The sequence below is a fragment of the Hyla sarda genome, chromosome 1 (genome assembly GCF_029499605.1).
Source record: "Hyla sarda isolate aHylSar1 chromosome 1, aHylSar1.hap1, whole genome shotgun sequence".
NCBI classification, from domain to species: Eukaryota; Metazoa; Chordata; class Amphibia; order Anura; family Hylidae; genus Hyla; species Hyla sarda.
In genome coordinates this window covers 329,647,298-329,665,713 of record NC_079189.1, presented here as the reverse complement: position 1 = coordinate 329,665,713, position 18,416 = coordinate 329,647,298, and the positions used below count along the sequence as shown (strand labels likewise).

Below are 18,416 nucleotides of genomic sequence, written 5' to 3'. Positions count from 1 at the left end.
AGCACCTATTTCTGGCATGGCACTGTGGCCGCTAGATGTGAACCAGGTCTTAGCATTTAGCTCGGACCTTCACCGAATAGCAGACCTGGATAAGCGGACCCCAACTAAAAGTAGTTTAGTACCCCTGCACTAGACTGTGCACTGACTGGGGGCTTTGTATACATTAGACCACGGGTGTCAAACACAAGGCCCGCGGGCCGAATCCGGCCCACCAGACCTAGTCATGTGGCCCGCGTAGCGGCCGCCAGCCTTCACCTTTTATTCCCGCTTTTTTTTTTTTTTGACACAAGAAAGCCACCTCTTCAGCGCATGCGCGGCAGCCTACAAGCCAGAGAACGTCTGCCCTCTAGCGATCCTACTTCGGTCCTCCGCCTCTATGGTTGTACGTACGGGACGTCAGTGACATCCCGTGCGTACAACCATAGAGACGCGGGAGGACCAGGAGGATGGCAGGATCATCGCAGGACACGTGCCGGCCGGGGCCTGGTAAGTGACGGGCGGCGCGTTATCATCTTCAGCGTTCCGGTCACCGCTCGACCGGTCCTGGTACCTACTACTATGGTCCATAGGCCATAGCAGTAGATTGTGACCCCGGGCCGGAGGAGCGGTGACCGGATCACAGTGGGGGCAGCACACAGACATACAGCCTCCAGCCATACACTGTATATGGCTGGAGGCTGTATGTCTGTGGGGAGGGAGGGAAGGGGGGGGGGGGGGTGCTGCCTACCTAATGTGGGGGGGAACAATACTGCCTACCTAATGTGGGGGGAACTATACTGCCTACCTAATGTGGGGGGAATTATACTGCCTACCTAATGTGGGGGGAACTATACTGCCTACCTAATGTGGGGGGAACTATACTGCTACCTAATGTGGGGGAACATGCTGCCTACCTTATGTGGGGGGGGGAACTACAAGGTACTGTACATTGCGGTAGGAGGGGTATTCTTATCTGGTGAGTATATCCCAAACTCTGCATTTTAACTGTAAAAGTTGGGGGTCGTCTTATACACCCAGTCGTCTTATACGCCGGCATATACGGTATGTGGGGGGGGGGGGGGTCCTACAGATACAACCGGCCCTTTAAGGGTGACCAAACTGCTGATGCGGCCCCCGATGAATTTGAGTTTGGAATCCCTGCACTAGACTGTGCACTGACTGGGGCTGTGTATTAGGGATCAACCGATATGGTTTTTTTAGGGCCGTTACCGAGAATCTGTGGAGGTTAGGGCCGATAACTTATACCAATATTCCGGTATAAGCCATTGGCTATTTATCCCCCCCCACCCTCGGCGACACCGCTGCAGATCATTGATTTAAAGTGGGCGCTTTAAATCAATGAACTGCAGTGGCTTTTGCAGTGCCAGCCACCCGCTTGTCTCCCCCTGCCTGTCCTTGGGTCCTCCTGAGTCCTACTACCGCAACCCCTCCCCCCCCCCACGAGACCGCCGCCGTCCCATTGCCTCCCCCATTCCCTGTTTTATAATTATCTGTTCCCGGGGTCCGCGCTACTTCTGGCTCCGGCGGCATCCTCCTGAGCTGTCACTGTGCGCACTGACAGTGACGTCGCGTTGAGGACGTCACTAGTCATTGCGTAGTGCAGCGCACAGCATAACAAAGGAAGCAGCAGGATCCAGAAGTAGAGCGGACCCCAGGCCAAATATCAGCCAAACCGATAATCGGTCGATCCCTACTGTGTATACACTAGACTGTGCACTGAGCGGGGGCTGTGTATACACTAGACTGTGCACTGAGCGGGGGCTGTGTATACACTAGACTGTGCACTGAGCGGGGGCTGTGTATACACTAGACTGTGCACTGAGCGGGGGCTGTGTATACACTAGACTGTGCACTGAGCGGGGGCTGTGTATACACTAGACTGTGCACTGAGCGGGGGCTGTGTATACACTAGACTGTGCACTGAGCGGGGGCTGTGTATACACTAGACTGTGCCCTGAGCGGGGGCTGTGTATACACTAGACTGTGCACTGAGCGGGGGCTGTGTATACACTAGACTGTGCACTGACTGGGGGCTGTGTATACACTAGACTGCACTGAGCGGGGGCTGTGTATACACTAGACTGTGCACTGAGCGGGGGCTGTGTATACACTAGACTGTGCACTGACTGGGGGCTGTGTATACACTAGACTGTGCACTGAGCGGGGGCTGTGTATACACTAGACTGTGCACTGAGCGGGGGCTGTGTATACACTAGACTGTGCACTGAGCGGGGGCTGTGTATACACTAGACTGTGCACTGAGCGGGGGCTGTGTATACACTAGACTGTGCACTGAGCGGGGGGCTGTGTATACACTAGACTGTGCACTGAGCGGGAGCTGTGTATACACTAGACTGTGCACTGAGCGGGGGCTGTGTATACACTAGACTGCACTGACTGGGGGCTGTGTATACACTAGACTGCACTGACTGGGGGCTGTGTATACACTAGACTGTGCCCTGAGCGGGGGCTGTGTATACACTAGACTGCACTGACTGGGGGCTGTGTATACACTAGACTGTGCACTGAGCGGGGGCTGGGTATACACTAGACTGTGCACTGAGCGGAGGCTGTGTATACACTAGACTGTGCACTGAGCGGGGGCTGTGTATACACTAGACTGTGCACTGAGCGGGGGCTGTGTATACACTAGACTGTGCACTGAGCGGGGGCTGTGTATACACTAGACTGTGCACTGAGCGGGGGCTGTGTATACACTAGACTGCACTGACCGGGGGCTGTGTATACACTAGACTGTGCACTGAGCGGGGGCTGGGTATACACTAGACTGCACTGACTGGGGGCTGGGTATACACTAGACTGTGCCCTGACTGGGGGCTGGGTATACACTAGACTGTGCCCTGAGCGGGGGCTGTGTATACACTAGACTGTGCACTGACTGGGGGCTGTGTATACACTAGAATGCAGTCTATTCATGCCTTGCTTACCCTTGGGGGGGGGGGGGGGGCTAAAAAAATTTTTTTTTAAATGCTGACGTGCAGCGGTGCAGGCATATTCATTTATGCAATATTTTGCCAAGCACAATGCTGCTGTGTGTATGGCGGCACGAGTCCCTAAGGTCTATATTACAATCTTGTTGGCATCATATGGTCCCACTATTCTCTGCTAGAAGCAATGCTCCCAGGGGATCATTTCTCTATAACAGTGTTTCCCAACAAGGGTGCCCCAGCTGTTGCAAAACTACAACTCCCAGCATGCCCGGACAGCCTTTGGCTGTCCGGGCATGCTGGGAGTTGTAGTTTTGCAACAGCTGGAGGCCCCTGGTTGGGAAACACTGCTCTATAGTATGGCATATGGAGGATACCAAGCGGCCCTGGTCCCTGTCATGTGACCTGACCGTAGTTACTGGAGGATGACCCATCTATGTGAGAGATGTTATGTCACCTGTCTTATACTGCTTGACCATGTATCAGAAAATTGGAGAACTACAAGTCTCAGCATTGCAGTAAGGAAACCACTTACCTGCTCCACAGCTCAGTTCCCAGGCTCGGAGGATGGCAGCCGCTGTTGTTGTTCCTATAGATGACGTTCCTCCGGCTTCTATGTCCCGCTGCAGCGACCGCCGGACCTTTCCTCGCTCTGTGATTGGTGGAAACCGTTCTCGCTTGTAAAGGGAGCGCTCTGATTGGTGGAAAGGGGCAGCCGGATTTAACAGTCTAAAGGGACAGCCAGTTGTCATTGACAACAAGGAAGACGCTACGGAAGCTGATGAGGGTAAAAAGTCTGGCTTTGCGTTCGGTTGAGAATTCATATGATTCTGTGCCTACATATTTTATAAACAGTAACGCACACACACACACACACACACAAAACAAAACACGTAAGAAACATTGTACGACTGATTTTAATGATATTGTTAGATTGTTAAATATCAAACCAACTTATCAGATACGGAGAAAGTTCATGACAGTACCACCGATGAACAGTAGGTGCCGCTCATAAGCCGTCCATTGCGCATATGGCGTGTATTCCGTATTCCCACGTGACGGTAAAATGTTTTATTCAGGTATTAAAGAGCTCGAGGCCGTATTTTATACCTTATTTATCGGGTTGTTTGCATCGTTTCTACTACAATAACTTTCTACAGGCAGCCTGTCACAGCTGTCAAGCCAGCGGAAGATTCCACCAATCGTTGTGTAGTGGGCGTGGCCTCTCGGTGGAGGCCAGAGACGTGTACTTTGAACAAACAAAACTTTATTGTCCAGGCTTTTGTTACTTCCTTTGTGGGCTCCTCATGGGCCCCTCCTCCTTCTCCTGCGGCTGTGCTCAGGTCAGGTGCTGGTCTATGGTCGGCTCAGCCTGTGTCCCATTGTAGGAGGAGCAGTCACCGCTGTCAGGTGAGGGGCAGTGCTGGGCTACTGGGGGCTCCTTCACAACTATGACACCTATGTCCTGTACAGCAGCGTTAGTATTCTCCTTGTAGATTAGAATATACAGTATCTCATGCTCCATGTGAATTGTATTCCCTGAGGCTACACATAAGGGGCCTGTTCTGTATGGGGTTTGTCACTGGCTGCTGTGTGCACGTATTGCTTTATGGCCTCCTTGAGACATTCAGCACTTTACTGGAAGAGAGTGTATAATGCTTTGAATCGTTGAGATATATATATATATATATATATATATATATATATATATATATATATATATATATATATATCTTCTAGTCAGTAATATTTATCACTTCTGCCTGGGACCACATCAATCACTAGAAGAGGGATCCCTAATCCCACATGTGGAGCAATGACTGAGCATGTGCTCTCATGCCACATACTAGTGAATGGAAAGTGTGCTAGTGTGGGCACAAGTAATCTGCCACCTAAGTGCCACAGTTGGCCCATTCATGATCGCTGGAGGATGTGAGATAAAGGACACCGCTGATCTATTATATGTGGCCTATCTTAATGATAATCTATCCAGTATGGTAACACATGCAGATTTTCTAATGGTAATAATCGGATGCAAATAAGCCCTAATATAGGGCTGGGCGGTATGACCAAATGTGTGTATCGCGGTTCCACAGTATATAACGTTATTTCCTGCCCCCATCGGGGTAAATACTTACATATCACCTGCAAGCGCTGCCCTCCTTGTCCTGTTCATTGTGGCTGCTGGCGCTGACACTCTATACCAGCGGTCTCCAAACTGTGGCCCTCCAGATGTTGCAAAACTACAATTCCCAGCATGCCCGGACAGCCAACGGCTGTCCGGGCATGCTGGGAATTGTAATTTTGCAACATCTGGAGGGCCACAGTTTGAAGACCACTGCTCTATACTGTGCGGTATCCCTATGCACAGGCTGCAAAAGGTAAACAAAATAAACTAACGCATGTTCCGACGTCAACCTGAGCCCACTGTCATGTAAGGAGCTCTGGCCGGGTTCTTACATGACAGTGGGCTCAGCCTATCACTGACCGAGGCGGAACATTGCTGCGGGCGGTGATAGGCTGACGGCTGTCTGACGTTCCCGTCCCCAAGAAGCAGGTGAGGCTGGTACCGGACCAACGGGAGGTGAGTTAAAGTTTATTTTTTGCAGCCCGGGCATAAGGATACCGCACAGTCTAGAGCAGTGGTCTTCAACCTGCGGACCTCCAGATGTTGCAAAACTACAACTCCCAGTATGCCCAAACAGCCGTTGGCTGTCCGGGCATGCTGAGAGTTGTAGTCTTGCAACATCTAAAGGTCTGCAGGTTATAGACCACTGGTTTAGAATGTCAGTGCCGGCGGCCACAACAAACAGGACAAGGAGGGCAGCGCTTGTGGGTGATATGTGAGCATTTACCCCGATGGGGACAGCGCTGGGCTGATAATTAATTGGGGGGGCAGAACAGCGCTCACGGTTGACATGTCAGTAGTTCCCCGATGTGGGGACAGCGCAGCACTGGGCTGATTCATTCATTCCCGAGGGGGGAAGGGCCAAATGGGTTAAAATTCATATCGTGCAGCACAAAAATTTCGATATTCGGTATGAACTGGTATACCACCCAGCCCTACCTAATAGACAATGTGTAAACCTAGACAGACAGTCTTCTATTGCTCCAGATTTATCAGTGTATTAGGCTGTAACCCGGCACATTTAAAAGCTGTTCAGGCCATTATATTACATGACTTACTTTAAAGTGCACTTTTGGTCCAAAAAACTTTTGACACGTCCTAGAGACATATTAAAAGTAAAAAATATTATTAGTTTTGATTGGTCGGGGTTGAGTGTCCAGACTCCGACCAATTGTTTGAACAGGCGGGGAGAAAATCGCAGCTGACTTAGACAATCCCATAGACTTACATTGTAAGTTTGTACCACTTAGCACTTTCTTCTCCCAGTTCTTTCTTGTGATCAATCAATATCCAGGCATTCAGACCCGACCGATGAAAACTCTTGACGTCTCTACAATGTGGCAATTTTATTTATTTATTTTTTTAATGATAGTACCCGTTTAAACCTTTTATTTATTTAATTTTTTATTTTTTTTATTTTTACCAAAGACATGTCCCCTTTGTCAGATCTGGTGGAAAAGTCTATGGAGTGTTAATAATACATAATAAGGCTGGTACTTTTTTAATGTGAATTACCTGCTATTTGCAGTGTGTGGTGTCCCGGTACTGTATTGCATTCAGTACCTAGTGTAGAAGTCCCCAAAGTCAGAGTAACTACGTTCAGGTAGGGTTCCTCAGGTGGGACAGCCCCTAGTCGCCTCTCCTCAAGTCTGTCTCTAATGATGATATATGTCTATCTATATTTAATAATTATATATATTTTATAGCAATGTATAGTACTTACCTTGTTCAGCGTTGCAGGACCTTCGGTCATGTGACCGTGCTGATAACCTCTATGGTATGTTGCAGGACCTTAGGAGGTCTTTGGGTCATGTGTTACCCACAAATCTTTGTAATGGTGATTGAGATCAGTATGGACCAATTAGCGTTAGTCCAGCCCCTGCCCATATAAGGGAGGTGCGTCCAATTATCGCTCTCTTGGGCTACTGCTCTCGTGGATGCTGGACTAACAGGACGGTTCTGCACAACTTTCAATGACATGCTAGGCCTCAAAAACCTGCCGGCCTCAGCTGAACCAAAAATGTGAGTTCAAATCTAAATCTACGCTAATGCTAGCGTGACTACTGGACCGCAACTAAATCCCCTAAATCCAGTGGAACAACATGCAGTACTAAAAGACTCTAAATGCTAAAATCCCAACCTTTGTCAGTCTCCAAGGAAAGCCGTTGTTATCCTTAGAGACTGTTATGTTATTGAAGCTTGCAGAAAACCTTCAGTAAAAGTTAATACAGTTTCAGAAAACTCTCCGGTTGTGGACAATCTATTCTTCTCTACCTCCCTATCGCTCTTGGGAAGGGTGGCGGTAGGACAAGCGTTATTGAGGAGCCCTCACCCTGGTGTCACGAATAGCAAGGGTTAACAAGCACCCTTTAATTACCGCACAGCTACACTCCCCATACCCTACATCCCCCAGGCTATCATAGCAGGACCTGCCCACTCAGACAGGACACTGCTTAGGCAAGTGAATGGCTGAGCTGGCAGGTCCTGCTCCAAGTGCTGGGAATGGAAAACTGTGGCTAGGTGAGTACAGGATTTTTTTTTTTTTTTTATTTCCCGGATTATACCCCGCAGTCCTAATGGGGCTCCGGCACAGCTCTCAGACACCTTGCTTTGCCTTCCCTTTAGTCACTTTACTATTCCAACATGATAACCTAAATAGTTGTAGCCCATATCTCATAAACCTTGGACTAATAGTAATCTAGTTAGTTGATAACATTTCCCCCGGATCCTAAATTGCTGACTAATTGTTTTGCTTTTGTTTGCCATCACATTAAGTTTGTGAGTAAGCTCCATATAGTGTTATTCACTGCTGGCACTCCTGTATTAGCATACACTTTCCTGTATACAGTGGCTATTCAGGATGTATTTACATATGACAGATTTAGCGCAGCAATTTCTTCTAAAAATCCGTTGCATTCACCTGAATAGGGTTCTTCCGATATCAAGCACATGACATTTTATATGCTCCATTCAGTCAGAATTGTCTTCACAACAAAAGCACTTGAAACAACACACTAGGCATCTTTCACACACGTTGAAGGTGTATGGCCACCTTAAAGTGTCCCCTTCATTTAAGAAAACATTTGAAATGTCACAGAGACTTTTAATCAGTTTTCATTGGTTGGGGTCTCAGTGCTGAGACTCCCACTGATCAGTAGAACAAGCAGGCCGAAGCATGCGGCAGTGCTCTTCATTCCCCGGTTCACATTGATGTTTGTCCTGTAGCCACATTATAAGTCCTGAGAAGCTAGACAGAGATCTCTGCAAGCCAGGGAGTGAAGTGCATGCTTCTCCCTGCTTGTTGTCCTGATGTGAGGTGGCCTCAACAATCAACTTTTCACATATGTCATGTCAAAAGTATTTAAAGGGATTCTCCATTGCTTACACATCTTTTCCCCTATCCAAAGGATAGGGGATAAGATGCCTTTTTGTGGGAGTCCCGTCACTGGGGACCCCCGGGATCTTGCACGCGGCACCCTGTTTGTAATCAGTCCCCGGAGTGTGTTCGCTCCGGGTCTGATTACCAGCGACCACCGGGCCGGGGGCGTGTGACGTCACGCTCCGCCCCTCAATGCAAGTCTATGGGAGGGGGTGTGACAGCTATCATGTCCCCTCCCGTAGGTTTGCATTGAGGGGCGGAGCGTGACGTCACACGGGGGCGGAGGCGTGACGTCACACGCCACCGGACCTGTAGTCACCTGTAATCAGACCCGGAGCGAACACGCTCCGGGGACTGATTACAAACGGGGTGCCGCGTGCATGATCCCGGGGGACCCCAGCGGCGGGACTCCTGCGATCAGGCATCTTATCCCCTATCCTTTGGATAGGAAAAAAGATGTGTAAGCACCGGAGTACCCCTTTAAATGACAAGGAGAATTTAAAGGGGTATTCCGGTATCAGAAAATTGTTTTTAAACAAAATTATCCCCTCAAGACATATAACTTACTGATTTGCTATCACAAATTGTACTGGCTTAAGCATGTTTTTGCTTGAAATACTACTAACAGGAGGTTGTGGGAGGGGAGCGAGCAGGTTCGGAGGACTGTAATGGATAGCTGAAGGAAACCATTGCATTCTGGGAATTGTAGTACTGAGAAACTGCTCAACCAGGAAGCACAGTGATTATTTCCCATTGGATGAGACCCACTGACTCACAAAGCAAATAGATTTTTGGTGGTTTCTTCATTAACTTTAAAGGGGTACTCCACCCCCTAGACATCTTATGGATAGGGAATAAGAGGCCTTTAGCTAGGGGGTAAGATGTCAAATCGTGGGGACCCTAGCGTTCTCAGTAGCGGCACCCCACCATCATCACAGCACAGAGGAAAATCTGTGTGCATGATGACGGGGCGATACAGGGGCCAAAGCACCGTCACGTCCCGGCTCCGACCCCTATTCCCATCACATCCCGCCCCATTAATGCAAGTCTATGGGAAGGGGTGGCTGTCACGCCCTCTCCCATAGACTTACATTAAGGGGGCGGGATGTCAGGAGGGGCCGGAGACGTGACGTCATGCTGCTCCGGCCCCTGTATCGCCCCGTCATCATGCACACAGATTTTCCTCTGTGCTGTGATGATGGCGGGGTGCCGCTACTGAGAACGCTGGGGTCCCCAGCGACGAGACCCCTGCAATCAGACACCTTTGGATAGGGATAAGATGTCTAGGGGTGGAGTACCCCTTTACTGGAATTAAGCTTCAATACCGCACACAACCTGAGGACAGAGGTGGTGCTCTGTCTTTCTATTCTTGGATAACCTCTTAAAGACCTTGGTTGAACCTTCCTATATGTGGTACTGGTAAATCTGAGATGTTTACTAAGTCATTATACTGTTTGATAATACCCGTGCAGCTACGCATTTAAACAGTATTTACAGCCATTAAAAAATAATTTTTCTATGAAAGAGATTATGATACTTTCAGATAACTTCAAATGATGCCTGTTATAAGTGAAGGAAAGGACAATACTGCTTGGAAGCAGATTAATACCAGTACGCTCAGATTAAAGGGAAAATGTTGAATATATTTGAAATCGCATATATATTTTAATCAAATACTTTTTATTGCCATTTTAAAATTTAGCAAAAGTAAATAATAAAAAGTAGCCTGAATGTAGTCAGCTGGTAACTAGATTCAGGCTACTTCCAGTGCATATACATTTATTTTTCTGTATTCAGTAGAGTAGCAATTGAGTACAGCTAATGACGTGTATTTGAGAAGTGGCCCATGTAGTCAGTCACCAGTTCGGGCCATTAGTCAGTTGCCCAGCTGCAGTATATGTTGGCATTCCTTTGGGGAGGGGACCCAGCCTTCTTCTTCCTGAGATTGTAGCCAGTTGTCAAGAAAAAGTTTTTATACAGAGCCACCTTTCTACAGGGTGGGCCATTTATATGAATACACCTTAATAAAATGGGAATGGTTGGTGACATTAACTTCCTGTTTGTGGCACATTAGTATATGTGAGGGGGGGGGGGGGAACTTTTCAAGATGGGTGGTGGCCATTTTGAAGTCGGCCATTTTGAATCCAACTTTTGTTTTTTCAATAAGAAGAGGGTCATGTGACACATCAAACTTATTGGGAATTTCACAAGAAAAACAATGATGTGCTTGGTTTTAACGTAACTTTATTCTTTCATGAGTTATTTACTAGTTTCTGACCACTTATAAAATGTGTTCAATGTGCTGCCCATTGTGTTGGATTGTCAATGCAACCCTCTTCTCCCACTCTTCACACACTGATAGCAACACCGCAGGAGAAATGATAGCACAGGCTTCCAGTATTCATAGTTTCAGGTGCTGCACATCTCGTACCTTCACAGCATAGACACTTGCCTTCAGATGACCCCAAAGATAAAAGTCTAAAGGGGTCAGATCGGGAGACCTTGGCCCACGACGACCAATCCACTTTCCAGGAATCTGTTCATCTAGGAATGCTCGGACTGGCCCCCAAGATCTTCCGATCTGACCCCCTTAGACTTTTATCTTTGGGGTCATCTGATCATTGTTTTTCTTGTGAAATTCCCAATAAGTTTGATTTGTCACATGACCCTCTTCCTATTGAAAAAACAAAAGTTGGATTCAAAATGGCCACCATGGTCACCACCCATCTTGAAAAGTTTCCCCCCTCACATATACTAATGTGCCACAAACAGGAAGTTAATATCACCAACCATTCCCATTTTATTAAGGCATATCCATATAAATGGCCCACCCTGTATATGTGTGTGTGTGTGTGTGTGTGTATATATATATATATATATATATATGTGTGTATATATTATATTATACTGTGTAAATCTGGCATATATTCACATGGTGCAGATTTTAGGATCTGGGCCTAAATTTATATGTGTAAAACTTTCCCAAACCACAGCAGGTTATGTAGAAAAGATGTGTCCCAGTGATGACGGTCTTATCACACAGAGCAGTCCTTTGTCTCAGACTGTCAAGGATCTCCTAAGTAGCAGCTTTCACATAGAAGCTTGGTACCTTCTTAGCATAACAAGAGACTGTGTGCACAAAGTATCCAACAAGTATAATTTTTGTCTCCATGTACCTTCTCCATTGTCATCCCTGTTGCTGTGTGAAGTGTATTGGAAAGACTTGTGAATGTAGTTGTGAAGATGGCTGGCGTGTGAATTCTTATCTATTAGACATGTGGGAGGCTTGAGAAGTCATACACTGTGGATAAACAGCTAACCCCCCCCCCTCCTCCCCTTTGCTTCAGAGCCAGTCATGTTAACCTATCTGCACTATGTATGGAGAGGCGTGTGTTGGGCCCAAGGGTGGAGTTGGCTGCAGTGTGACTTGTCAGTCTTCTCCCTGATACAGTAGCCTGTGTAGAGGACAGTGTCACGTACTGTCCTCATGTGTGGCTTCTGAAGTCCGGCTACTTCTGCCTCGTAAGTATCTGTCTTTCTGCTAATAGTAAGGGGGGGGGGGGGGTTCTGTAATAGACCCTCAGTACCTTATACTTATCTCTTCTGCATCTGTATATATGTGACATAATGGAGAAGACTACATAGAATTGTTACATACCTTGTTTTATGTATTTTGGGACTTTGTTTTCCTCGTTGACTACTTTGTAGAAAAAGCATTGAGTACTGTGTATAATACGGTGAAACCTCTTTAGTAAACCACCTTTATACAGAGCAGATTTCCTGTGACAGATTTCCACTCCAGTATATATTACACATAATTACTGTTTTATTTGAGAAAACCACCAACATAGAAGACCACTTTTCCATGCAGTTTTTGGGGGTCATCTCTCAGAGTTTTTCGCTAGGCTCTCTGCTTCTCTGGTTGTAGTGCAGCACAGCACTTTTATGTTGGTCTCCCTTAGTACATTATCTTTGTATGGATCTGCTTTATGTGTTCTCATTCCTTTGGGCATCAGATTAGGCCTGGGTTATATGGCTACTTTTTATAGCACTACTCATTGATTTTGACTATTGAGTAACTTCTACATTCCGCAAGATTACATATAACTCAATATTCCTGAAACCAAAACTGGCTGGTTTTCCCATAACAACCAATCACATCTCATAGCAGGCAAAATCATATGAGTAAAAAGATAAAAACCACAAATTCTAAATTGCCGTATTTTGACGTATTTACATATTCCTAAAGTTCAAAAGGGGGTTTGAGTTGATTTTAGGCTAAAGCTGCACAGAGACTTTTTGTAGAACTATGCATTGATCTTAAAGGACAAGTCTCATGCTCAAAAAACGTATTCCCTATCTGAAAGATAGGGGATACATTTTAGATTGCAGGGGGTCTGACCACTGGGGCCCACCGTGATCTCCTGTTTGGAGCCCCCGTTTGCTAGCACAGGGGCGCATCACAACCCCCACCCTAAGCGGAGGCCAGAATGGCGAAGATTGCAGAACGGCTCTCCCATAGAACTATTTGGAGGGGGCGTGGCAGCCTCCGCTTCGGGCAGGGGTCGTGACGCGCTCCTGTGCTAGCACACAGGGGCTCCAAACAGGAGATCGCAGTGAGCCCCAGCGGTCGGAGCCCCCTCAATCTAAAACGTAAGTTTTTGAGCATGAGACTTATCCTTTAACTACTGAGCTACAAATACATAGGCTCAGACTTACCAAACTGCCTGAAACCAAAACTGTCCGGTTTGTCCATAACATCCAATCCCAGCTCTGCTTTCCTTTTACCAGAGCTGGATTAGATATAAAAGCTGAGCTGTGATTGGTTGTAATAGACAAAACCTGACCGTTTTGGTTTAGGGCAGATTGATAAATCCGGGCCTATGTATTTGTAGTTTAGCAGTTATAATCTGATTTAATTTTTTACTACAACGGCCATTCTTGATGGTGGACTGTTTACTCCACTTTAGACTGTAAGGAGAAGCCGCCATATACCATGCCATATATCAGTATTTCCTGTACATATATGCTTACTTTAAAGAGGGAAAAATGTTTTCAAATCAACTGCTGCCAGAAAGTTAAACAGATTTTTAAATTCTATAAAAAAAAAATCTTAATCCTTCAGTACTTATGAGCTGCTGTATACTACAGAGCAAGTTGTGTAGTTCTTTTCAGTATGACGTCAGTGCTCTCTGCTGCCACCTTTGTCCATGTCAGGAGCTGTCCGGAGCAAGAGAGGTTTGCTATGAGGATTTGATTCTACTCTGGACAGCTCCTGATACAGACAGAGGTGGCAGCAAAGAGCACTGCGGTCAGACTGGAAAGAACTACACAACTGCCTCTGGAGCAGACAGCAGCTAAGTACTGGAAGGGTTAAAGGAGAACTCCAGAATAGAAAAATTGTCGTCCATACTGCTGGCTGTAAAATAAATAGATACCTTCCTTCGCTCCCCCGGCCGAATTGGGACTTCGCTGCAGCCGGTGATTGGCTGAGTTCAGTATGACTCGCCGACCACCAGCAACCAGGAAGAGGATTGTGGGTTACCGGGGGAGCGAAGGAAGGTCTGTATCTAATTATTTTTTTTACTGCTGGCAGTTTGGAGGACAATTTTTCTATTCTGGAGTTCTCCTTTTAAGATTTTTTTTAAATAGAAGTAATTTACAGATATGTAGAATTTTCTTGCATCAGTTGATTTAAAACCAATTTTTTTTCCATTGCAGTACCCCATTAAATGCAAATCTGCGGAACTTCTGAAACCCGCAAACTAAAAGTACAGAAATTGACCCTATGTAGTCACTAGCTGAGCACATTCCGTGGACCTGATGACAGTACGCTACTGTAAGTCAGCATCCTTTTTTGGCAGAATGCTGACATCTACCTTAAATGGGTACTCCGGTTGAAAACATGTTTTTTTTATTTTTTTAAATCAACTGGTGCCAGTAAGGTAAACAGATTTGTAAGTTACTTCTATTTAAAAATCTTAATCCTTCCAGTACTTATCAGCTGCTTTTATTTTAGAATTTCTTCTCTATCTGACCACGGTGCTCTCTGCTGTCACCTCTGTCCATGTCAGAAACTGTCCAGTGTAGGAGCAAATCCCCATAGCAAACCTCTCCTGCTCTGGACAGTTCCTGACATGGACAGAGGTGTCGGCAGAAAGCACTGGGGTCAGACAAAGGAAATTCAAAAAGAAAAGAACTTCCTGTTGATCATACAACAGCTGAAAAAGTACTGGAAGGATTAAAGGGGTACTCTGGTGCTGTCACGCCCCCTCCCATAGGCTTTCATTGAGGGGGGGAGCGTGACGTCACACAGGGCGGAGGCGTGACGACACACGCCGTCGGCCCTGTGGTCGCCGGTAATCAGACCAGGAGCGAACACGCTCTGGGGACTGATTATAAACGGGGTGCCGCGTGCATGATCAAGGGGGTCCCCAGCGGTGGGACTCCCGCAATCAGGCATCTTATCCCCTATCTTTTGGATAGGGGATAAGATGTCTAAGCACCGGAGTACCCCTTTAAGTTTTTTTTTTATAGAAGTAATTTACAAATTTGTTTAACTTTCTGGCACCAGTTGATTTTGAAAAAAATGTTTTCCAGTGGAGTACCCCTTTTAAGAGGAAGGATATATTGGACATCGTGTGCAGCCTGTTCTTGAAGTCAACATTTTGGAACCAGGAAAAAGTGAAAAATGTAAGAATCTGAGCAACTTTGACAAAGGCCAGGTCGGGATGGCTATATGACTGGGTCAGAGCATTTCCAAAATGGTAGGATTTGTAGGTGGTGGGTAGTGCCTACCAGAATTGTAACACAACCAAATCTCCCATAGGGTACCCAGGGTTATTATATGATCAATTCAATTCCCTTTAGGGCTTGTGTCCCTCGGGGGTGCAAGTCCTAAATGGAATTGAATTGATGATCCTACCAGATATGGTCCAAGAAAACACAGCAAGTGCTAAAGGCTTTTACTTACGTGGAAAGCAAAGATGAGCCTGTCTGGTCTGATCCCACACAAGTGCTACTGTAGCACAAACTGCTTAAAAGTTTATGTTGGCTATAATAGATAGATAGCAGTACACATAGGAGGAGATTTATCAAAACTTGTGCAGAGGGAAAGTCCACCGGTTTCCCATAACAACCAATCAGCTAACTTCTCATTTATGAAAAATGAAAGAAGTGATCTGATTGGTTACATTTGGCAGCTGGTCAGCTTTCGATAAATCTTCCCGATAGTGTATGGCTGCCGGTGCCGGTGCATCAGGACTGGACCATAAAGCAATGTAAGAAGGTAGTGTTGTCTGATGAATTACAGATTTTTTATTTTTTTCTGCATCAAGTGGGCTGCCGTGTGTGTGTGTGTGTGTGTGTGTGTGTGTGTGTGTGTGTGTGTCTGTCTCTCCAGGATGTACTATGGGAGAAGACTGCAGAAACGGTATAATACTGTTGCAATGTTCTTCTGGGAATCCTTGGTTCTTGGCATTCATGTGGATTTTACTTTGACATGTACTGCCTACCTAAACATTGTACAGACCAAGTACACCTATACTTGGTTTCCACATTCCCCAGATTAAGTCTGATTGACCATCTGTCAGATGTGTACAAAAGGATATGTCCGGCACTCAAGGCGTGTGGATAGGTGATACTTTGAAGTCTCGACACAGAAATTATATAACGGATGATTGTCTGACGCGTTTCACACCAGGCGGTGCTTAATCTTAGACTAATACAAAACGCTACTAAAATACATGGGTAAGGAGTCATGTGACCCATTACATCACAAGTAGAGATGAGCAAATTTACAGTAAATTCGATTCGTCACGAACTTCTCGGCTCGGCAGTTGATGGCTTATCCTGCATAAATGAGTTCAGCTTTCAGGTGCTCCCGTGGGCTGGAAAAGGTGGATACAGTCCTAGGAGACTCCTTCCTAGGACTGTATCCACCTTTTCCAGCCCACCGGAGCACCTGAAAGCTGAACTCATTTATGCAGGATAAGCCATCAACTGCCGAGCCGAGAAGTTTGTGACGAATCGAATTTACTGTAAATTCGCTCATCTCTAATCTCAAGTTTAAAATACAAGACAATTGGAAATCTGTCAGATGTGCTAGAAAACAAGTTCACTTTGTGGAGATCTCACCTCACAACTTACAGGACACGAATGATCTGCTGCTATTATCTTGGTGCCAGATATCGCAAGATGCCTTGAGGTTTCTTGTGGAGGCCATGCCTTAGTGGAGGAGAGCTGTATAGGCAGCATGATGGGGACCTGAACAATGTTGGTTGTTTAAAATGTTTTAAATGTTTTGATTAGTTGGGGTCTCTGAGCTAAGACCCTCACTTATCAACAGAATGAGCCAGGAGAAGCACACACATAAGCTCTTCACTCCCCGGATCAGCTTCCCTGGGCGGTCCCCATACATCGGCTTACCTGGGCTGCCCCATAGAGAAAGTGGTCTTGGTGAGTCGGGAAGTGCAGTTGGGGTCTTAGCATGTGAACTGACGGACAGTTTCTCATTGAATTCTGTGGGAATTTAAATAACTTCTTTTTTTTTTTTTTTTTTTTTTTTTTGAGACGTAAATTTTTTTTATAGAAATCCTAAAAATGTGTGAACATAACCTAAGGGCTATTTAAGTCTCATTTGAGTGTTCATGTTATGGCTACAATAACAAACTGCAAGGGGTCCAGATATTGTGGCTGTAACACAGACACTAACTAAAAGTACTTTATTTAACTAAAGCTACAGAATATACCTCACCATGTTACATTCTAAGCTATTTATTAATATTGGCAGCGTAAATTCTGCAGAAGAGAAGGTATGTGTGGATGTATCCTTAGTCTATCTACACAGCACGTATGTCTGGCATGTATGCCCAATCTAACTATAGCCTATAATAGACTTGATTGTTGCCTCTATATGTGAGTGCTATGTGTGAGCTATTTTTTAGCTATATTAGCAAGTAGTCGCCTGTGCTTTCCAGTGCCACGACATCTAACGTATTGGTATATTATTATATTTACTATGGGGGGGAATATAGGTATTATTCATGGCAGTCTGTGTATGGATAGCAGATAATCTGTCACAATGTGATAACAGATGTCCACACATCCTCCTCTTCTGCCAGTTTACAGAATACATAGGACCAGGAGGATGCCACACAGAATTGCCTGTTATCCAGTCCACTCGTCTACATGGAGGGGATTAGGGGATGGATGTAACTCAGGGCCGTGGCCAGCTAAGGGAGTAAACTAGGGGATGGTACATGTGGTTATAAGATTGTATTGCTATGTCTACATGATGACAGTATCCTGACTGATCTGTCTTCACCCTACTAGGATCTGCTTCTACTCCACAGGATGTTTTACAGCTTGAAAAGGAAAATACAAGCCAAATGTTCCTTTTGTCACCTCTGGTAGCACTCTAGTATACATAAAGCTTTCTTACAGGAATCCTGAAGAAGCTGGTTCACTGGGTTAGACCTAGTGCAAAGTCAGTCTTGCACATCACCTCAGGCCCTACAGTAGGCATAGCAGTTTTTTTTCAGAAGAATTCCATTAAAAAGGTACTCTACCTCTAGACATCTTATCCCCTATCCAAAGGATAGGGGATTAGATGTCTGATCATGGGGGGGGGGGTCCCTGCCACTGGGGACCCCCGTGATCTCGGCACAATCAGACATCTTATCCCCTATCCTTTGGCTAGGGGATAAGATGTCTAGGGGCAGAGTATACCTTTAACCCCTTAGGAACTCAGTCTATTTTAACCTTAAAGGGGTTATCCAGGAAAAAAACTTTTTTCTATTGATATATCAACTGGCTCCAGAGAGTTAAAAAGATTTGTAAATTACTTCTACTAAAAAAATCTTAATCCTTTCAGTACTTAGACAGAAAACTCAACTTCAGCAGATCATAAGTGCTCTCTGATGACAGGTATCTCGGGAACTGTCCAGAGTAGAAGCAAATC

The 18,416-nt window shown here is 45.9% G+C and overlaps 2 protein-coding genes across 6 annotated transcripts in view; one reads left to right on the top strand and one right to left on the bottom strand.

The window, feature by feature from the left end:
- Positions 1-3,620, bottom strand: part of CCDC171 (coiled-coil domain containing 171) — a 120,726-nt gene extending 117,106 nt beyond the window's left edge. For both annotated transcript variants that reach the window (XR_008843905.1, XM_056519593.1), the window contains exon 1: positions 3,484-3,620. The gene's annotated coding sequence lies outside the window, so the exon portion shown is untranslated. The remainder of the gene's footprint in view (positions 1-3,483) is intronic.
- Positions 3,612-18,416, top strand: part of ACO1 (aconitase 1) — a 65,898-nt gene continuing 51,093 nt past the window's right edge. Inside the window, exon 1 of one of the 4 annotated variants that reach the window (XM_056519623.1) lies at positions 3,612-3,735. The gene's annotated coding sequence lies outside the window, so the exon portion shown is untranslated. Of the gene's footprint in view, positions 3,736-3,874; positions 4,359-11,854; positions 11,982-18,416 lie in introns of those variants that run through there. The other 3 variants (XM_056519606.1, XM_056519614.1, XM_056519624.1) reach the window with 3 other exon arrangements.